The sequence below is a fragment of the Haliotis rubra genome, unplaced genomic scaffold (assembly GCF_003918875.1).
Source record: "Haliotis rubra isolate DU_JTF1 unplaced genomic scaffold, ASM391887v1 Scf91, whole genome shotgun sequence".
NCBI classification, from domain to species: Eukaryota; Metazoa; Mollusca; class Gastropoda; order Lepetellida; family Haliotidae; genus Haliotis; species Haliotis rubra.
The window spans coordinates 1,536,620-1,560,532 of record NW_025767646.1 but is presented as its reverse complement, the minus strand read 5'-3'; the positions used below and the strand labels follow the sequence as shown (position 1 = coordinate 1,560,532).

At 36.0% G+C, this 23,913-nt stretch overlaps 1 protein-coding gene and 1 long non-coding RNA gene across 2 annotated transcripts in view; one reads left to right on the top strand and one right to left on the bottom strand.

Annotated features, from left to right (window-relative positions):
* Nucleotides 1–15,666, bottom strand: part of LOC124264112 (nuclear hormone receptor E75-like) — a 38,598-nt gene extending 22,932 nt beyond the window's left edge. Inside the window, exon 1 of the mRNA XM_046698836.1 lies at nucleotides 15,352–15,666. The gene's annotated coding sequence lies outside the window, so the exon portion shown is untranslated. The remainder of the gene's footprint in view (nucleotides 1–15,351) is intronic.
* A 2,779-nt stretch (nucleotides 15,667–18,445) lies between these two features.
* Nucleotides 18,446–23,913, top strand: part of LOC124264113 — a 47,662-nt gene continuing 42,194 nt past the window's right edge. The window contains exon 1 of the long non-coding RNA XR_006895056.1: nucleotides 18,446–18,554. This is a non-coding gene — a long non-coding RNA (uncharacterized LOC124264113). The remainder of the gene's footprint in view (nucleotides 18,555–23,913) is intronic.

The following is a 23,913-nucleotide window of genomic DNA, read 5'->3' as shown; positions in this document are numbered from 1 at the left end:
CGAGTGCTTTGATGTTATAATAGTTCAGGGCAAAACTATACTTTATTACAAAACACATTGGGGTAGAGCGAACTTTACATCTTTTCTAAGATGCTAAATTTAATACTTTCTAAGGATAATTACGATTAATTTAAGGTAGAAAACAAATGACGGTGTCGGTGACCTAAATTAAGAATCCTCGCACAGGGCTAACTGGTGCGCTGTTCTATTGATGTGTCTGACCCCCTACGTTAAGACGAACGTTACCAGAATAAACAAATGATAACAGTTTGATGACGGTTTACGTTCGGATTAAATATCTTCTCTGAATTATTTTAATTACATCTGTCATTAACGTAAACCATATTGGGCAATATGAACGCTGCATTTCTACTATCAGCGTAAGTTTAGATCAGTACATCCAGAGGAAGTTGAGTAGTCAAGCGACATTCCACGATTGCATTGTGGGAATGTAAACATTGCGAACGTTACCGTGTCGCTGAAAACTTGTGAGTCGAATTGACACATTTTAACCGTCGTAAAACATAAACGTAATGTTTCCACCAGTGATGTTAGCTGCGTGAAGCAACTGCAAACCAAGAAACGGGATGCAACGGAGTAGTTTACTGTAGGAGGCCGTACGAGGCGATGACAACTGACATGCATCGTGACGTCACTTACATTGTGACGTAATGTAAAATAATTCGATTACGAGGGGGCACACTAGAATGGCGCAGTGACGGGATAACGTCATTCAATTGTTACGTCATCAAAAAACTATACCTTTATTGTCTCATAATGTATTTTTTTTTTCGATTGTTCTAACAGCTAGGCATCTTAGAATTCATAATAAAGAGTATAATTCATATATCAGTATGTGTCGCGCTTACTAGTATTTCATTTCATAATAAAGAGCATAATTCATATATCAGTATGTGTCGCGCTTAGCAGTATTTCATATCATAATAAAGAGTATAATTCACATATCAGTATGTGTCGCGCTTACTAGTATTTCATTTCATAATACTGACTGACTGACTGAGTTTAGTTTTACGCCGCTTTTAGCAATATTCCAGCAATATCACGGCGGGGGACACCAGAAATGGGCTTAACACATTGTGCCCATGTGGGGAATCGAACCCGGGTCTTCGGCGTGACGAGCCAACGCTTTAACCACTAGGCTACCCCACCGCCCCATTTCATAATAAAGAGCATCATTCATATATAAAGAGCATCATTCATATATCAGTATGTGTCGCGCTTACTAGTATTTCATTTCATAATAAAGAGCATAATTCATATATCAGTATGTGTCGCGCTTAGCAGTATTTCATTTCATAATAAAGAGTATAATTCACATATCAGTATGTGTCGCGCTTACTAGTATTTCATTTCATAATAAAGAGTATAATTCACATATCAGTATGTGTCGCGCTTACTAGTATTTCATTTCATAATAAAGAGCATAATTCATATATCAGTATGTGTCGCGCTTAGCAGTATTTCATTTCATAATAAAGAGTATAATTCACATATCAGTATGTGTCGCGCTTACTAGTATTTCATTTCATAATAAAGAGTATAATTCACATATCAGTATGTGTCGCGCTTAGCAGTATTTCATTTCATAATAAAGAGTATAACACACTCTACCATCGTTGGTCAGTCAGTTAAACTTCATGCTGTATAAGTGTGTGCGTGTGTGCGTGTCGTAAGGACGGGCATAATTTGGAATTTGAATACACGATCACAGGTTTCTGGTACGTTTAATGAACGTGATCTCTGAAAAGTTATTATATTTCTTAAAATCCCTTGTCAATAACAATGACTTCAAAACGTACCAGACTGGCTGAAGACAATACCTATAAGGTGTCTGTGTGTGTGTGTGTAAATATATATCCACGTCATAATATAGTCACACAATTAGTGAAACCACATTGAAGCGTCCACCGAGACCACTCACTGACTAATGCTACCAGCAAACAATGAATTGAGTAAGTTTAGTTTTACGTGGCACTCACCAATATTCCAGCTATAAGGGGGCGGTCTGTAAATAATCAAGTCTGGACGAGACAATCCAGTGATCAACAGCATGAGCATCGACCTACGCAATTGGGATACGATGACATGTGTCAACAAAGTCAGCGAGCCTCACCTACCGATCCCGTTAGTCGCCGCTTACGACAAGCATGGGTTGCAGAAGATCAAACAATGAAAAACTACAATACTGTCAATGTGAACAGCCAGTTTATTCAATACATGTAACCATGCACTGTTGTCATGTTAGCGACTGTGTCTTTTAACCGTGCGTCCTGAGACGTTATACTGTCTCATCGTCAATAATTACAATATATACTGATAACAATATATAATCTACGTTTGAAAACTCTAAATCCAACGGTAGTCTTATCAACCAAATGTTCGCAATGACAGTATGTATTGTTTATTAGGTGTCGTTTGTCCTCGCTCATTTTCAAACCTTGGGTAACTTTTGAGACCAGACCGATCTGATATACACGTATCAAAGTATATAGATAAGGTAACTGTTGACATTTTCATGCATACGCCTAAATAAAGTGTTCCTGTTATTGTGGCTGTAAAGATAACAGCAGTGAGGATCACAATCTTTTTCATCAATTTCTTTCACTTATGGTATTGAAGCGCACAGTTCCTAGTACGCAGAACAACTGCAAACTATTTTAAAAAGGCAAATGGTGCCGCTGTTTAAAATAGTCAACACTCGCACTTCATATCGCCTCTGTACCATCGGCACTGTCCGGGTCCATGATCCATCGCCTGAAATTACATCCTGTCAGTACCATTTTAGAGGCATGAAATGAGGATGTCAGTGTGTTCTCAGAGAAGTTATGTTACCCAGCGAACCTGTCTTGAAAATTATAAAAATGGCCTGATTGGATATCGAATAAGTGAAAGATTCAAACAAAGGGCAAGGTCACCGTCAGAATAGGAAAAGACAACCGTGACCTACGCTTAGCGTTGTTTTTCGCTAGCTGACAACATGGAATGTTTATTTCTCACTTTGGATGTTTTGGGTAAAAGATTCAGATGCAAAGGACTCTTCCACGGGGTTTAAGCTTGATTTGTGTCGGGCGGTGGGGTAGCCTAGTGGTTAAAGTGTTCGCTCGTCACACCGAAGACCCGAGTTCGATTATCCACATGGGTACAATGTGTAAAGCATATTTATGGTGTCCCCCGCCGTGATATTGCTGGAATATTGCTAAAAGCGGCGTAAAACCAACACTCAGTCACTCACTGATTTGTGTCGGGAGTGCTCGGATTGGGTGATCTGATCGCGTAGACGTTTACGGTCATTCACGTCCAAACACATTTCAGAAGCAGTGCCCAAATTATGCTCAGCCACAGTACCCAACGCCATAAGTCTAAATATTGTTCCAAATTCTGAATTTGAAACTCACTATATTTAGTTCCACCTTTTGTACGAAATGAAACTGAAATTGAAAGGGGCATGGTGCATAATCCTCACAGAGCCATCCATCTGGTGTCTGTACATGTAACAAGCACGACGTTAAACCCAATTTCACCTCACCTCACCTGTACATGTAACATGAATATTACCCCATGTGTCACTGGCTTCTTTGGTTTCATTAAGTGTCGCTCAAAATGGTTTGGTTTGTTATTTTACGCCTCACTCAGCAATATTCCAGTTATATGGCGGCGATCCATAAATAATGGAGTCTTATGTGTGGCGACTTCAACGCACGTACAGGTAAAGAAAATAACTTGACTTTGTCTAATGATGATGATGTGAATAATGTATTTCATGATGTTGATGATGACTACCCTATTGAAGATCGTAATTCCCATGATAATGTTATTAACGGTTTTGGTAGAGTGTTGTTAGACTTATGTTATGCCTTCAAACTGTTCATATAGTGAATGGTAGAGTACACGGAGACGAACAAGGCGAATATACATACAATGGCCAGCAGGGTTCCAGTGTCAACGATTATTTGGTTTGCTCACCTGACTTTTTCCCATTTATACATATGTTAAATGTTGGTGAAAGGGTGGACTCTGATCATTTACCGTTGAAATTGACTTGCCAATTACCAGATATGATAAATATGAGTGACGGTTGTAAAGATGTCTATTCCAAAGAAAGATATATCTGGAACGAGTGTTTTAGTAAAACATATTTAGATAATTTGCAGAGTAATATTACTTCTTGTTACGAACATCTCCTGTCAAAACTTGATTGTGATCTGAACGGTGCTTTAGATGATTTTGTCCACGTTATACTAGAATCAGCAGAATGTATGAAGAAAACATTTAAGTCAAACAAACAGAGCAGTAAGCCAACAGTAGATAAAGACTGCAGGACTGCTAGACGAGATGCTCGCAAAGCATTGAGAAGTTTTCGGTTTAGACGCACTGAGAGTAACAGACAATATTTTTGCAAAATGAGAAATAGATACAGAACTTCATGTAGAATATATAAAGGTAGGTTGCTTAATCAAAACCTAAGAAGACTTAATGAGTGTGTCCATAATCCCGCTAAATTTTGGAAACAAATCCGTTCCTTTAGAAATCGAACTAATCCTAAAATAAATATTTCCAAACCTGAGTGGTTGATTCATTTGAGAGTGTTCTCAAATGATTCTATTCTTCAGAACGATAACATTGTTTTTGATGATGATGTTCGTGATCTCAATCTTGATATGGAATATGAAAGCATCGATAAATTGATTTTAGAAACACAAATTTCTGATGATGAAATTATAGATGCAATTACTCATTTAAAGAGTGGTAAGGCAGCTGGACCTGACAACGTTGTGATTGAAATGATAAAATGTTCTCAGGTCAAGTTAATGCCCTTCCTACGGAAATGTTTCAATTCTATATTTGACAGAGGTGTATTTCCAGATAACTGGTCTCGTTCAATTATTGTTCCATTACATAAAAAAAGGAGCTTTAGACAACCCGGATAACTATAGAGGTATATCGTTAATGAGTATTCTAGGCACGGTATTTACAACCATATTAAATAACAGAATTTCAAATTGGTCAAATATGAGGAACCTGATTCCTGAATGCCAAGCCGGTTTTAGGAAAGAATATTCAACTGCAGATCATATTTTCACATTATATACCATAATCCAAAAATGTCTTTCACGAAGTAAGCACAAATTATACGTTGCTTTTGTTGATTTAAGAAAGCTTTTGACTCTGTAGATCGTTCCAAATTGTGGTATTGTTTAAAAAAATCTGGTTTACAAGGAAAAATGTATAATATTCTAAAGTCAATGTATTCTAACATAAAATCGTGTGTACGTTGTGGTGATGATGTAACCGACTTCTTTGATTGTCCCATAGGGTTACGACAGGGCTGTATCTTAAGTCCAATGTTGTTTTCTTTCTTTATAAGTGAACTGTATTACGATATTACAATCTCTGGTACACACGGCGTTCAAATGTTTCCTGATATGCTTGAAATTTTCATCCTACTTTTTGCTGATGATGTGATCTTGGTGTCCGATACTATTACTGGCTTACAAAATCAACTCAATATCTTAGAACGTTACACAAACGATTGGAAACTCTCTGTTAGTTTTGAGAAAACAAATATTGTAATCTTCAGAAGAGGCGGTCCCGTCGCTTCAAAAGAGAAATGGTTTTTCAATGGCAAGTTACTGACTATTGCTAATCACTATACCTACCTTGGTTTTATGTTTTCTCACACGATGAATTTTAAAAAAAGTGTTCTTGATTTGCAATCACGTGCAAAGAAGGCTTTCATAAATGTTATGTCTGTTTCTCAGAATATAGGTGCCTTCACTCCAAACATATTTTTCAAACTGTTTGATTCACAAATTCAACCGATTATGCTTTATGGGTCAGAAGTTTGGGGTTTCAGCGTCAAGAATGTCTTGAGAAACTTCATCTCTTAGCTTGTAAAAGATTTCTAAATGTTGGACAAGCAACGCCAAATTGTATGGTTTATGGGGAATGTGGGAGATATCCAGTTTATATAAATTCACAAATCAGATGTTTGAAGTATTGGCTTAAGATTCTGGAAATGCATGAACAACGAATACCTAAAATAGCTTATAATATGCTTGTTCATCTTGATAACATGGGCAAGACAACTTGGGCTTCCCATATTAGAAATCTTTTATTTTCTCATGGCTTTGGATTTGCATGGTTAAATCAGACAGTGGGTAATGTAACTCTGTTTCTTAAACGTTTCCGAGAACAGTCAGTTAATATGTTCCATCAAGAATGGCATTCGACTCTCGAAAATAGTTCAAGGTATGATCTATATAGGTCCATTAAAGAGCCTTATCCAACCAGAAATATATTTATCTGTATTGACATCAAGAAATATCAGACGCACATTTGTTCAGCTCCGACTAGGTTTATTAGATTTAAGTATTAATAAAGGTAGAAGGTTGACTATAGAAAGAAATATGAGAATTTGTCCATTATGCACTTCATCTATTGAAGATGAAATTCATTTTATATTTGTATGTCCATATTATGATGATCTTAGAAGTAAATATATTTCAAGTAATTATCTATAAAAATATCCAACGATAGCCTTTGTCTCGATTCTCACTTCCAGAAATGAAACTGTTATCCGTAACCTTTCTCTATTTGTAAAACATGCTGTTGTCTTGAGAAATGATAGGTTATCTAAGCAATAACCATTATAATTGCCATTGTATTATGTACTGTAGTTATGTATATGTATGTAACTCCTTGTATATGGGCCGCAGGCCTTGAATACAATAAACTTGGTCGACTCTTGAATACAATAAACTTAGTCGACTCTTACGACAAGCATGGGTTACTGAAGACCAATCCTAACCCGGACTTTCACGGGTATCGCTCAAAATGAAGTCTGATTTCTTTTTGTGAATTAGAAGTTCCAACATGACCTTTCATCGGAGTCATTCAACCAAAAGTGGTTGAACGAGGGCAACCTTATACGACATATGTGAAGTACGGACTAAGTGTCTCACCAACTGTTTCTTCAAACTGACGTCACTAGGCAGCTGCTATATCATTCCTTCAGATGTGTTTAGTCATAACAATAACCAAAAAAAGCTCGATTTACCAACGGCTTTTTTTGCTTAATGTTGAGCGTCAGAAATATAATATATAGTCAATAATATGCGTTTAAGGGTTTATACTTTATCCGTACAAGCTCAAAATAATAGACCCAGACCATATGCACAAACACGTATCGACATGGGTGTTTTCTGGCGTCGTTTCAGTCAAGCAAGCATGCAATCAGAAATAAGAAAAATCCATCCGCTACCAAAGTTTTCAAAGATGGTTAAAACATGTTAACATACGCCTCCATTCGTCTTACCTAATGGCTGTTGCAGTTCCACGTCCAAAATACAGATGGATACGAAAATATAAATACTGTGACACAACAGTGTGTACAATCCTTAACATGAATAAATGGCAAGAACTTGTATGTCTTGCAGTAATCTGCAAAATGGCCCCCGGGAAAGACGTCACATCATCATGTCAACTAAAGACAGACGTGAATCAGATGAGAGGAAACACTCTAACTTTCCGCATCTTTGTCAATTCATATCAAGATCATGATGATGCGTTTATGAATGTTGATGATCAACAACATAATGAATGACCCTGAAAGGAAGTCTGCAGCAACGGTCAGTTTAACATAAAATTAGAATTTTAAGTCACGTGGTAGCACACCATGAGGCATGTATTTAACGATTCAGTTTGCCCACAATGACATTAATTTCTAAGATGCTGCGTTAAGAAAGTAAGCACCAAAAGCGTCAATATGTTAAACAATGCACTTCCACTCGCAAAATATGATCAATTAAACATAAATAAATTCGCACAAATAATAAGTACAGACACAAAGATACACTTGCATGGATGACATTTGCATGGACCATATACTGATAGCATCTCTCGCATGAATTATATCCTTTGACTATGCAGAGGTACCTTTACCTATTACCAATATCTATCTTCAGTTGGTTCCAACTAATTAAGTCAACATGTTTAAACATGTTTAAACATCTAAACACAAACAGGAAGGTATTATTACAGAAATAGAATGTCACATACGCAACATGGTACCTTATGGTATAACTTTCTTCTTTTGTCGTGATCTAGTTTGACTGTCTCACTGTTTTCCGTCAGCGAAGCGTGAGCTCTATCTGGTCTGCACACACCCTGTGTACATACCGACCTTAGACGCACAACATTCAATGTTTAGTCAGATTGAGCTCGGCGCATCACGCACGCGGAAATTTGCATACATTAGAGGTACGAGGCGAAAGGGGCGGGCCAAATAGTGTCACCTTGACAACCGAATGTAAGGTGCATAGGTAACTGTTCTTGTATATCATTCATATCATATCATATCATATCATATATATATATTACGAGGGGACAATCTGTTACAAAATATCTTCTCTTGTCTCTCTCCCCCCCTCCCCCCCCTCTCTCTCTCTCTCTATTCTCGCGTACAATACACATGATCTCTCTCTCAACCATTATTACAAACCATGGTAATGCATTCCACGCTCTGTCATAAGGAAATAATATAATGTGATATTCTACCTACATTTCATCAATTCAATAGCTGATATTACACTACGTATGGTATACGAGAATGTTTGTCAAGGTTACATTGGATTTAGCATTTATTTGTTAGGAACTATATTATGTATATTGACCAGGATACTTCTAATACATCATATGCACAAGCATGAACAATACAAAGTTACTTACCCTATTATTTGTCATATAGACATTGCTTCGTTACTATGGTTACGCTAAACTTTAATGAATCCCATGATACTCACACAATACTGCTATAACAGAAGTAGTCATTTTGCAACCATTTCATAAATGGGTTGGGTGTAAAACAATTTTTTTTATAAAACAGGAAACTATAATATTTGCTTGTATATACTGTCTGATTTTGCACAAAAAAACGTTTCCTGTAAACATTTAAGATTATGTTGATGCGTGTATACCAGGACCTCCATTGTGAGGTCTTTAGGCAACGTGCAACTGTGTTTTTTCCAGCAGTTCATAGTGACTAGAAGGCGATCTTTAGAACCTGAGGAAATGTCAATCCGATTTGACCCCTTTTGTAAGGTAATTCTAAACATGTCAGTGAATCAATTCTTCACTATTTATTCACTTGATCTTAACTAGGGACACATGTAAATAAAATCTTCAACAATAGGTCTTCAAAATGCAAATATAACATTCAGGTCTTAAACATAAGTTCTTCAAACTACCAATAAAACATTCAAACTCTTTAACATCATGTCTTCAAAATGAAAATGAAAACATTCAGGTCGTCAACATTAGGTCCTCAAAACGCAAATAAAACATTCAGGTCTTAAACATAAGGTCTTCAAACTGCAAACAAAACATTCAACTGTTTAACATCATGTCTTCAAAATGTAACAAAAACATTTCAGGTCTTCAACATCCAAATATAACATTCAGCTCTTTTACGTTAGGTCTTCAAAATGAAAACAAAAACATTCAAGTCTTCCACATATAAATAAAACGTTCAGCTCTTTACATCATGCCTTCAAATTGAAAACAAAAACATTCAGGTCTTCAACATACAAGTACAACATTCAGATCTACAACATTAGGTATTCAAGGGACATATATAACATTCATGACTTCAACTTTACGTCCTAGGAACACAACATGAAGTCGCCGAGCAACTGGGTCTCGCCACCAGGATGCATAGGGAGATGGTGGCGTCATCATTGAACAACCAATGACCAATGTTTGAAAAAATACAATATACAACCAATGATGTCATATATACCAGCACATTACCGTGCCTTCCCCCGGATTCTAGTTATCGGTTCATTGGGGACTGCAGCGTAAAGCTCACTTTAGTCCTTGCTACAAATATATATAGTACCCAAAAGCATTGCCAGTCTTGACCGCCATCAGACACAAATTCCACTTGAAGTAAAGGGAAAATAGTTAAGTAACATACATGAATGGATCACAAAATCAGTGAGATATTCACAAAAACAAAATAAACTCAGGGAAATCGAGTCAAGGTTACAAATGCAAACGATATCAACACTTTCAACTCAAAATGTTTACATAATAAAGTATTTAAATTTTCTTGGACATTATAAGCATGGTATGTCTATTTCAAGCGGATTCAGTAAGGATTCAATGATATGAAAACGGTATAAGTTACAGACTCTCCTTCACTGCTACCTCGCTTCCCTGGGTTGACATGGACACATTGCCATGTCCCACGTGGAGGGATCCTTCAACTTACTTTGTGATACCAGATACTTTATTGGTACGTTAGTGTCAAAGTCTCATTAGTTTTTCACATTTGTTTAGATAATAGATTGTGGTGTTGGTTTCTGATCTGATGAAGTCGCCACATAATAAAGGGAATCAAGAATGGTGCGACAGCTGGTTCGCTGTAATGTCTGAACATTCGTTTGCCAAGCTGACGCCAGTACACACATTGGATGCCTTTACAAAAGTATTGATGCGCACGCAACTTCGACACAATAACTGAATTCGAGCGTGTTCGAAATCCGGTTATTTGACTCTTGTTTAAAAAAAACCTCCACTCAAGATACCAAAACATTTTAAGTGTTCACATAATGTAATCATATTCTAGATGAAGTTCAAATGGTGGTTTTAAGAGTAATTGAAGTATATGGATATCATATCTCTTGACCGTTATAGATTCTTTTATCAAATGTCAATCGTCTTTGCAGTGGTATACGTATGCATTGTGAACACAATATGTTACTTTTTACCTGAAGACACATCTGATAAGAGAGCAAACAGCGACTGATGATGGTTTGGCATTTAATTTCGTTTAAGTCAGTTGTTTATAAATATCACTTTTTATCATAAACTAATCAAATGTATCAATTATGCCACGAAGTTGATGCAGTTTGGTAATATTTCTGTAAACGATACCACTGCATTATTTGGAAAGTGTTTTAGAATATGGTTCTTTTTCCAAACTACAAAAGGTTTTCTTTGCCGACTAGAAGATTTATATTTTTTCAATCTACAAAGGATCGTGCACAGCAGATAGTCAGGACAACCCCGTGGTTGGTTTCACCATTGCCAAGACCAACGCAACAAATTTGTAATTTTGATGGGCAATATTATTTTTAAGAAAACCTTCATTTGTCATTAAAACCTCTTACAGTTGGTGATTTAACGGTAATTAGATTGTGGGGATTAGACATACAGGCAGGGAGTAGGTATCCCCACTGGCAGCAACTCCTCCCCTTTCTTTATGTTTCTCATTCCATAAGAATAGGAATTTCTGCTCGGCAGGCAAACTCAAAACAAGGGCATTTTTCCAAACAGTTGAACTTAATCTTCAGGTATCACTCTGATTTCGATTAACAATGACTAAATACCATTCAAATTGTTTGGCAAGGGCGAAACTGCCCAAAAGCCAGCATTGTCTTTATAAACAACATACCAGCAGCTCCAGCCTTTGGTGTGGACATTTAAAAATGTGTTGGCTACAATGTAGTTTGCTCTTTGTAGTAAATTTCACAGTACGTCATACGACGTTATTTGAACGATCTTACAACATTAACGACAGCATTAGGAGTTGTAGGGCAGATATATAAATGATGGTTCAAACTGTGGTACGTCAGTGACCAATGCTGTGTTAGATTCACTACCCTATTTTGTTTACGTTGGCGTTTTCGGTGAATAATTGACTGGCCTTTGCATGTGTTTGTGACGGATGTCATAGGTGGCTCAGGATACGCTCACCATTTGGCGAACACCTTGTATCAACATTATTTGATAGTGATTCATAAACACATGATCATGATTTATTCGGAATCGCACAACGCACTCTCCTTTTGGCAGAGATTTCTTATCATCAAGGAAAGGTTCCTTGTCGCATACAATCACAATAACATACAGGACATTGGTTTATATTATAAGTCATTTTAGTTCTGGGTCCAACAAAATTAATGAATCTCTAATTTCAGTAAAATGAGTATTTTCTGTTTTAGCTCATCCAAAGTAAGAACTGGTTTGCATTTCTGGTGGGGTTTTTTCCGTTCTTTTTACGTTTTTGTATATTTTGTTGTGGATATTTGGGTTAGGGGATTAAAAACTTTTATCCCTTTAGAAAAGGTATATGTTTGTAAGTTCCTCTTTCATATAACGAAACTGATATATCTACGGTGAAGCGACCTACATTTACAACAGTGGTGTAAACAACGGACAATACAGAGTATTGTATGAAGTTTCAGGGAAACTCGAGGGTACAGAAGCAAAGTCTTAGGGTGTGTGGCTCCTGATTAGGGACAGTGAACACAAACATCATTTGTGTAAATGTACTGAAATCATCACAGTAAAATTGTATAATAACTATGAAAATATGAATCATTTTCCCATTTTCAAACACATTCGTCTAATATGATACACGGCAACTTCGAGACACAGGGTACACAATGTCTTTGAGAGGCATTAAGAAATTGGAGCAGTAAGAAAGAATAACAGTGTATGGATGAATGAACATCTTCTTTATTACAGTGAGAGTGTAGATTCTAACATCGTTATTAATCAAAATGAATTAATGGCCATCTCTCACTGTAATAAAACAGTTGTTCATACATTGGTGTCCTTACTCACATGGCATCAAAGGTTATCGTAAAGTTAAGGGTTCGAAATATATACTACTTTGTATTTTAATCTCGAATTCGGGATCAGCGTTTTAATGTATATAATGAGTCAGAACCGACTAACAGGTTCGAGATGACGGATCTTTAAATAACGTGGTCATACAGTGTATTCGAGTTTCTTGCTATTTATTCTGTATACAAAATACACAGTATGTTTATAGTAACGATGTACATATAGGTAGTCAGCTGTGTTTTCATCGATCGTCAACAGGAAAACAGCATTAATATTGTAAACTCGTGCAGTATCGCAACTGTCCTGATATCTGGACCAATAATTTCTCAGTGCTTATAATAATTTATACAACATTTGATCTCCTCTGCTATTTGATATCTGAGACTGGTTTGAATTCAAATGCATCGAGAAACATATCAGAATCGTGGTTGATAAAATCACCAAGACGCGTCTTAATGCCAGGAACAACAAAGCGCATACTCTCCCGGGTGTCGGGGGGAGGAGGGGGGACGATCAGTTTGACCTTTGAATATACAAGTGTATTTCTATAGTGTGACCGTCAACCGTTGTAAGTATTTACAGTATAGATCTCTTTCGGAATTATATATACCGTAAACAATCACGCCTCATGTTATATATATTCGATCGTATTAGTTATTCCATTCAGTTTTGAACAGAACAGAACAGAATTTATTAAATTCAGTATTTTCTACTTTGGCTTAAAGTACAATTGTAATTGATGTTGCTGGGTTTTTAACAGGTCACATGACACTACGGCTTTTAGAATTCACGCAAAGCAAACACGTATCAAGTAAATAGCAACATTTCTCATGACGTCAATATTATATTCAGTCCTTATTGACATGTATATTTAATAGATTCATAATACCGACAATGGAAATAAACTTACTACGTATACCGCTAGTCTGTCATACAAACCCTGAAATAAATATATCCAAGAAAGCCCATGCAAGTCTAGAATATGTGGCAAGTCCCCTTTTCATTATATTTTATTATCATTTTTTTATAAACAGTTTTCTGTGTGTAAAATATGTTGACTTCAGAGACTAGATGTTAGTCTACGTATACTGCTTGCTTTCGTTCATTTTCTGAGTGTGAAAAGCCGTGTGAATTTGATTAAATATATTACAAACATCAACAACAGAGAATAACCGATCGCGATGATCTCGGCGATATCCGGCTTCAAGATGCACTCTCAAGGCTCATTCGGATATACCCCGCTTTAAACTGACACACTTTAGAACACGCCCTGCGTTATATGTCGATCAAGATGGGGTTGAACCATTGTACTGAATGGTTTGGATATTGTCGAGTGTTGCAATGCTGAAAATAACACAGTTACCTAGCCCTTAGTGATATGTACTTCCTATATATTACGTAATCGGTTTTGTTAAATCCATGGATGCTTTAATACCCCGTAACTGTTGATATCATTCAGGTCAAAGACATATATCTACCTGCTCTTACACATACAGTCTAAAACTGTAGCAAAACAAATATACATATTTTGGCGCAAAGGTACAATAGGCATGAACAAAAATCGTATATGTATATATACAGATAAATATATTTAAAGCACATATACTTAAACATGGCAAACTATATAAGACTTACGTACTTTCATTTACTCCTTCTTTCTGCATGACATCAAATATATTTGTATGTGGTAATCCCAGGTAGTCAACCAGTGTCAGTACTGACTGATCTGAATCAACCAACAAGTAGGTGTGCTCCCTTTTCTGAAGGACTCTTAAAGTCATTCTGCAGTAAGCCTGACTTTCTTTTTATATAAACCAATTTAAAATAATTTATACAACCCCTTAAACAGTGCAGTATCTTACAGGGTAATTTATTTATGAAATTTATACACCTACGTATTTTGCTGTTTGTCATATAAAATTTGATCATTGTAAGAATATGTGGGCGTATTTACATAATTTATGATTGAACTTAAATTAGTGGGATGTCAATTCAGTACGTTATATAGACAACCTTTGTAGTTTGAACACCACTGACCATACACTCGATGTAACAATGGTAACATACGAAATACATGCGTATCTACATATGAAATAATCTACACCGCTGTAGACGTTTAATCTTCATTGTAGCAAGTCAAAATTCCTCATATTACCAATATGAGAGTAGATTATAAAAGTTAACCTTACATTTACGTTGGTTGATACAATGAGGGATTAACACGCTGATTGTCTTTAATGTAACAATTATAGGGTAAGATATAAGATATCTTATATTTGATATATAAGATAAAACCAAATAGAAATTAAACAACATATATCTTTAGGATTGTGCTTTATGAAATACTGGTTTGGTGTTTTTAGTTTGGAGAACCTATTTGCTTAGAAAGGTGCATTTTAATAAAATATTCACATTATTTCATATGTCACCATTGCATGATTGTGTGACAATACGGGATTAATATATAAATATATATTTATATCCCAAATTGGACATTACAGTATACAAAGCAATGTAACAGATCAATAAATTATTGTATATCAGTATGACAGTGAATTAATATTTACTAAATACCTACATACATGAAACAAATAGTTTGTTTATAAACACAGGCTAAAAATACATATTAAAAATCACAAACAAGACACACACACATGCATAATCTGAACGCTGTACAAAATCAGTCATTTTGCTTACCTTTCCAGGAAATTGTCTTCAATAAACTTCAATAGTTGTAGGCTTGTGTTGCCCGGGCCTTCTATCGCAGTGGCAAAAAATACGCTTCAAACTATCTCCAAGACTGGTGTTCAAATTGCGTTTTGTTTTTGTCATTAAATGAACATTAAATATTTGAATGAAAGTTGCTCTGACTTGAACTGCCCATGACAGAATTTTCATAAATGAAAGACAATATCAGCGTGCAAACAGTTGGCGTTGTAGAGACGTGACCGATCGGAACTCCCAGTCATATATATATAAATATCACAGCCGCCAGATCGGTTGAGAATCAGCGTAAACAGGAGCACCGAAAGGAGACACAGCTCATATCCGATCAGTAAAACCGAACCTTTTTCGTGAAAGATGAATTCACAATAGCATTAGTTTTAGTAAAGGTGTGTACAGTAAATACATAGATAATATTCGGTCTCTGGTTGTATCACGACGAAAAGGATGTATCGGATTTAAGACCTGTTCTCCCTTAGAAACCAGTTCGTCCTCGCCTGACCTCAGAATCACTAACTATGCCGGCTTAGTGCAGAGGGGTTCTCAACTCATAAATCGGCATATTCGGATTAATTCATCATTCTGAGGGGGTTGAAAACATTTTGCGTGGTGGAAATGAATAAAGGAGTGACCATAAAGGCATATAGAACGAGTACACGGTATATTTCGCCCACGATGGGAATATGTCGGGTTTTTAGGTCAAACTAACCTAAGAGGCTGAACTAGATTTTTGACCTGCAAGGGTACGGGGAAGTAGGCAAATGCCCCATTTAATACACCTCGGTCAATAGCTTAGAGACAGATATAATGTCACATTATCGTAATGATATGAGTTAGAAATGAACAATGTTTTCTAATCCTGCGTTCTGGGTGCTTACGCTTATCAGATACTGTCATATTCTGTTTGATAAATATCGCGACTTTAGCGCACTAAAGATGAACTGAATCCTAGTCACGTGATCGGCTGTTGTGACGTCACGGGCGTTTACTTGCGTCGGCTTTTCAGGTAGATACTACATTCCAGGTAAACTAACACTTAGTGATTGGTCCAGATGTGAGTGAAAATTATTGGAAAACAATTTTTCCCCAGACTTCAGACGTGTTTCGTGTGGTGTTAAACACATGCAATGGCGAGCGACAGCGCGAGATGCACCCACGGACAGGTACGTGAGCCGGGCGGGCGACACCCCGACGATGTTCGTCCCAAACAGTTCAAGTGAAATAACTCACTGCTGAAAGAATAATAAATACGATCTCAAAACTTATCGTTTTACAAAAATACTGTTAATAGTTTTGAACAATTAGCCAGTGACAAAACACTAAACAGTGAAAATTCACGAAAATAACGATCTCTGAAATATATCCGAACTCAGTCATTGCTATGAATCGTTCTATAGAATGAGTTTTATTAATTGTTGAAAAGTCATTTTGTCAACGTTTCAAATATCACACAACTAAACATGAAATTAAAAGTTTCAATACAAAAGATGTTTGTTAAACTATCAGTAATTCTTGAAACAGTTCGTAAAAAAGTAATCTGTGGCTGTGTAATTTTAAAAAATATATTCGTTATTAGAAGGTGAGGTGAGGTGAGGTGAAATTGGGTTTAACGTCGTGCTTGAGAATATTTCGCCCATATGACGACGTGCAAGCGTGTGTATGTGTATGTGCGGCTGTTTGTACTAGCCCAGACTTAAGCTGGTTTTATAGTGCTAGCTCACTGAGATACCATGCCGCAGTGAAGCATGAATACCCCACTCAGACACAGTATACTGACTCCGAGCCGACCAGTCCTTGTTGTACCCATTAATGCCGAGCGTCAGGCAGGGACCAACAAGTACCATATTTTAACGTCTTTTGGTATGACGCGGTCGGGGATCGAACCCGCGGCCTTCCGCTCTCCGGGCGGACGCTCTAACCACTACACCACGGAGGCGGTCTCGTTATTAGAAAAAATTGCGAAAACTGTTGATTTTTGAAAAGGAAATTCTAAGGTAAATCATTATCGGATGTTTTTAAAACCCAAACTAACTTAAATATTATTATAATCTTAAAACAAATTATTAAGCACCAATACATTAATCTGAATTTTTAGATGTAATATGTCGAGCTTAAGATCTTTTCAACTGGAAAACACAGGGTAAAATCAATTATTTCGTAAACTTTTGCCCCACATCTGATATCATTCGACTTTAATTCTTCATAGTTTATAATGTATTATAGTGCACTTTTAATTTTTTAAACCATTATTTTTTTACGCAATATCTAGTTTGTTTATATAACTGTGTCTGAACAGTACTTTATTTATTTATTTATTTATTTATTTATTTATTTATTTATTTATTTATGGAAGGCGGGATGAAACACTTTGTTGATAATATTGTTAAACGATCCAGCGAAAATACTATTTTCTCCTTAAGACCCTTCCACCCTCAACGTCCCCAACGTCCCCTCCTTTCAAATAGTGTGGGGAAAATATTTCAAAATAACTAGTTTCTGAAACACGATATTGTTCGTTGTAGTGTGTCTCCAAGCGACATGAATTATTATTGTTTAATATTTTGATTGTTTACCAACTGCACACGTTAATGTCCTATTTCAGTAAATTTAACACGACGAAACGAAATATACATGGTTTAAACATTTCATTCTAGAAGAATTTGCAGAGGAAAGCGCTCACAAAATACTGACATAAAACATTTAAAAAACAAAACAATTAATGCAAAGGCGGTTACAGAAGGCAAATTGTCCAAATAACATATGTAGAATCATAATAAGACATCATTTTGATATAATTTATCTAAAACGATGCTTTCATTTTAAATTGCAAGAAAATATTGCCACCGCAACCCAGGCTAGCGACTCTGTGTGACTTGAGGACATCTATGCGATATTCAGTTTCACAACGAATGCATTGGCAAAATATGCCGATATAATCGTCTTTGTAGATAAAGACAAATAACATGATTCCTATATGTTATTGTAACAACAGTGAAATAAAACAAGTCAACTAGATGGATGTACAAACATTGACAAGTTATCTGGTTTATGTAACAACAGTACATATTATGTAAGGTGTGTATGTTGTATAACTGCCCACCTGGCTACATATATTTTCGTCGTCATCGAAACACGTTTGTGGATTGCAACAGAGATGGATTTCATTCGATGTTAAGGTATTTAAAATTATCAACATATTTTATTTTGCAAATGTTTTTGAAGAGATATGTAGGTCACGCAGGACGTAGGCCATTATACAACCGGTCGGTTGGAGTTATTCGTCAATGTTGTATTTTCGCTCTCGGTGTTTTTGTGTCAACGGTTCACGGATCACACAACTGATCTGTCTTCCATTGGCGTAGAAATACTATACGGTTAAAAACTACTGACATGTTGCTTTTGAGTTTGCAACCTGTATTTAGTTGACTTTCGTTTGATTTATGTACATATTTTCCTGCCATGTAATCACGTCCCTTGAACAGTTTCACAGACACAACACTTCACAGACGCAGCGCTTCTACTTGCTTTTAGTAGATATAAACAGAACATCAACAGTTATAACCTACATGCTTCGTGATCAAGGGAAATAATGGGTTCCAAATAATGAGATGTTGACCTTATGCTCTCGGGCATATGTAATTAAGACAGGTGGTTTATTCAGTAAAATTCCCGTGATACTGGCAATATTTCTTTGTATACTACCCATCAAAAGTTAAGACTCACTTAAAGCACTCACTATTTGTTATGTGTGTATATGTGGTTACGTCGAAGATGATTTTCTCCACTAATTGGGGGAACTAACTGCAAACCTTATGCAGATGAATTGCACGGGGATCATGAATTAAATTGCTGAAACACATGTGCACATATCGTGCATGTGAAAAGCTGCGTTTTGGTGTAAAGTTTTGTTAAGAATTCACCAATTTTCACTGAGTTTCATCATTTATTGAACTCATGACAATAATCTTTTCAACGTTACGCATTTGTTTTACAATGCATCAGTTCACGTGTAAACAGTACCCTTAAACTGTATTGAATATTTTGCAAAATCTGGTTTGGATTAGTAAACTAAAGTAAGTGGCTACATTTACACTAGTGAATCTAAACTTTTGATGGGTAGTATATATATTATGCATGCCAGTGAAGTAATCAATTACGTTTCGCTTAGCTACTGGACCTGACATAACTATACACAAGTGTTATAAGTGACATCAAAGTTTTCAGATGAAATAATTTGGTCAAAGACGTTAAGTCTGAGACGTGATATATTGTTTGAGATATGTACGCTCACATACAAGCAATACATGAAAATCACCTTCAACAAAAGATCTTCCTTTTTTAGGCAATATATACATAGACATTCAGTGTATTGAACATTTATGTATAACTCAAACCCAACAGCAAATTTAAACCTAGTCAAACAAACGACAAACCTAGTCAAGAAAAGAGTCCTGCGTATTTTAGATGTACAGGAACAGGGAGTGAAAGACGCTTTTCTACATTTAGGAGATGATTGGAAAAGGTCGTTAAACAACCTTTGTTTAAAAAGGTGAAAATTTTCTTCACATTGTTAACACCTTGTGTTACCTGTACATACCCAAATCTGTTTTAAAAACATTTTTCATATGAGTACATCAGGTGCAAGCTGAGTCGTTCAGTGATTTGAGCAATGAATAGTACTGGCGGGTCACTGATTATCCAGATGCAGTAGCCTGCATGTGATAGCCTTAGTGGTATAAACAGGATGGAGAGGGCTGTACCACACTCTCCCACAACCATAGCATTGTTGGTTGTGTTACACAATTTAAGAAACCAATAGCACATTCTATGCTGTACATCTTAAGTACTAAATGAAGTGCCCCATCCTCAAGTACCATAACAGACTATAGGCACAGTCATACCATACCATTAAATATCTTAAATAAATATTGAAAGGTATATTTCCAACCTTTTTGATACATGTACAATGCCATTATAGCCAGACAAAAAGCAAAAAAAATATCATATTTAGTCCAAACAATTTTAGACGTGAACACAATACCTATAGCTATAAAATGACAGTTTCAATAAATACACTATTAAATTTCCGTGTTATATATATGTCCACCATTTCTTAATAATATAACTTAGTTATCTTCAGATTTACCTCACCGCTTGTGGAATTGAATGATGTTGTAAAGCAGAAATCTTCTTCGGTATATTTAGAGGTGTATACTCAATAGATGCGTGTTATCTAGCATCATCAACAAGGATTAGCGCATACACTCCAGTACGGTCTTCAATAAGAAAGATGGGCTGTCCTTTATTGTTTGTTCATAAGATTTACAATAAGGATATAAAAAAACATCTGTGGGCTGACAATGCATCCTTGACGGGGGCTAATATTACAGGTAAAGTATTTAGACAACCTTGCGGGTGTTGCGATCCACATAGTAACCCATAGAATAGACACTCTCCACAGACAAACATGTACATACCAGCCAAACTCTGTGACAGTATATTCTAATCACCATTATCAAAGACTTGGAGGAAATCTACAAACACAATCGTCCTTTCTTTTCACAAGCATACTTTTGGATGATAGCCTAATAATAATTATCTGAGGTGGAATAATTGAGTCTGAATCCAGACTGAGATTCATCAATTATATAGATATCATCAAAACATCAAAATCAAGCATTAACAATCGACGTAAACAATGTGTTTTTTTGCATCAATGAAAGATATACGTCTATAATTGGGGACAGCAATCGTATCACCAGACTTAAACAGTGGACAAATGAAACCAAAATACCAATGTAGAGTCCGGTTTAAGGAAAAGGTCAATTGCTCGCTTGCTACACTAGATGTCATGAACGTAAGTGTTATGAAACAAAGTAAGTGATTAATGAACGAAATGTCAAGGTAGGTATGTGGAGGAAATTTCCAAATTTGAAACATCAGAGAAAAAATGATGGCTGAAGCAATGCCCTATTTGGACTAAGCTTATATGTTTGTTTTATATTTATGTTTTGGTTTTAGTTTAAGTGTACAAATGACATGCCTTAGCATGTGTTTATGACAGGCGCCACGGGACAGGGAACGGTCAATTGCTGTTGTTATTATTTGATAGTCATTCCAAAACATGTTTTTGACAATGTCGGATATCTCTGGTTTCTCATGATATGAACATATTTTAGGCCATATTATAAATATTCTTGTTTCTCATAACTTTTTGTAAAATACGAATGGGTAGGGCGGACGGATTTAATATTTTACATTTTATTTTATGTCCAAAACCCCATGATGTCTGTGGAAATTTAAACTTTTCTCCTATAGAAAATCAAAACTTAGAAGTGTAAACAATTCATGCACTTTTGAGAGTCAAAGTTCTCAGGGTAAAAAGTAAAAAGAATCTTAGGGTCGGGTTGAATTTTGGGGTCGGGCGGTAATGAGAAATATGAATATTTTTATATGTGGCCTTACCATCTGTATGTTTTTGAAAAAAGGACCGAAACATTGAGACAACATATACAACACTGCTTCATATGAATATGCAACAAAATTTACTTGATTTGTGTTTTAAACGCAAATTATTCACCATGAACAGGTGTGGAATGGAAAATGGTGCTAGCTATAGAGACTGTGAGCATCAGTCGGTATCTTCCCAAAAGACAGACCGCTTAAAACAACACATTTTATGGTTGGTTGCATAAGGCTTAATGAAGCTGTACCCTTGATAATAATGGCATGTGCCCCGATAAAAAAGACAACATTAGGTATTAACTATAGTTTTATCAATTCATGTAATTAATTATGATTTTTAAACTAAGACATATTGCATCAATAACTTCACTTTTTATTATACTGTCCAGCACTAAATGCCCTCAGAAATCAATTTCATTCCCAATATTTCTGTAAACATCGTACTATTGAAAAAATTGTTTATCTAATGAAATGTGATTATTCACCACTTAACTCTAAAGTATAAGTATCAATATGCTGTATGTTCTGTGTCACTGTAAGTGTTTTATTAGAATAATATTTCGGTTCTATTCTGTTCTGTTCAGTAAAAGGATTAGTAATATGTTTTGAGAAGAGCACAGGAGATAGGAGTGTGCTGTTACTATACTCTGTAGTGACTCTGGGTCAGCTCATTAATTAAATAGGGGTGGAAAGCATGCCTCAGCTAATTAGTGTACTCCCTGAGTCTGTCTTATGGGAGTGAACCCATTAGTCACCTGGGGAAAAGTGTTATCGATGATGTAATATGTTCAATTGTTATATTTATAATATGTGGTTACAACATTAAAGGACTTAGTAAATCTTTCAAAACGTTGTACGGTAGACCTGACGAGGACATTTTAGAATTTGTAACATCATGATGTCCGATGCATTCCATATGTTCCCATGTGTTTTTCAGTGGTACATCAATTTATGACAGGTAATATTGGTGGGGTAGGATACGCTCGCCTCTGTACCTGGTATCAACAATATTCGATAATGATTCATAAACACATACATCTGCTTTTGGCAGAGGTTTCTTGTGGATGTGGAAAAGATTTTGTCATTTCTATTTTGATATTGTATCCAGAGCGAACTGGGATCACCACTCGCTAGAGTAACGCTTAGTCTCTGGATATATATGTCAAACACTAGATTTTCTGGTCCAGACTCGATTATTTAAAACCCGCCGCTAAGTGCCTTACAGAGATTGCCGAGTGCAGCTTTAAAAAAAAACGGAAAAATAACCCAAATGTATTTATGAATCTGATGCTGCTAATAATTGTGGATATTATTAAAATGTTGACTTATAACTGCGAAATGTCAAATGATACAAAGTTCCTGCTGTCCTGGTCTTCAGTTGCATCCTGATTTAACCCATCTCTTTCTTATGATATTTTCTGGGCGGTTGGGTAGACTGCACTAGGACAAACAGTCGTAGCACACACGCATGCTTGTTGCTAAATGTAAGTGAAATAATCTTGTAATGTTGTGAAGGAACGGTGGGGTAGCCTAGTGGTTAAAGCGTTCGCTCGTCACGCTGAAGACCCGGGTTCGATTACCCACATGGGTACAATGTGTGAAGCTCATTTCTGGTGTCCCCCGCCGTGATATTTCTGGAATATTGCTAAATGCGGCATACAACTAAACTCACTCACTCACTCACTAATTTTAGAAATCTATTTATGGGTCACATTTTCTTCAAGATATTTTAAAGTAAAATACTTTCCCATTTTATTTATGGCAGAGAGGTATGATGCCCAGATTAGTGTAATTCATATCAAGAGATTGTTGATAACCCACAATATGGCAAAATACACGTGTGACGCTGTTAGACTTTGAAATTGAAATTTGATACATTTGGCTTAAATATCTTAAAAGGGTCTTGTACGGAGTAAGTGTGGGTGAAATGTGTGAAAAAATCGTATACAGCATATTGATAATTTATTTTATTTTTATTTTTTTATATATAAAATAAAATACGACTAGCATAAACAAACACGGCTGCCATGGTTCATCAACAGGTGGTTCAAATATGTTCGTTATTGTTAA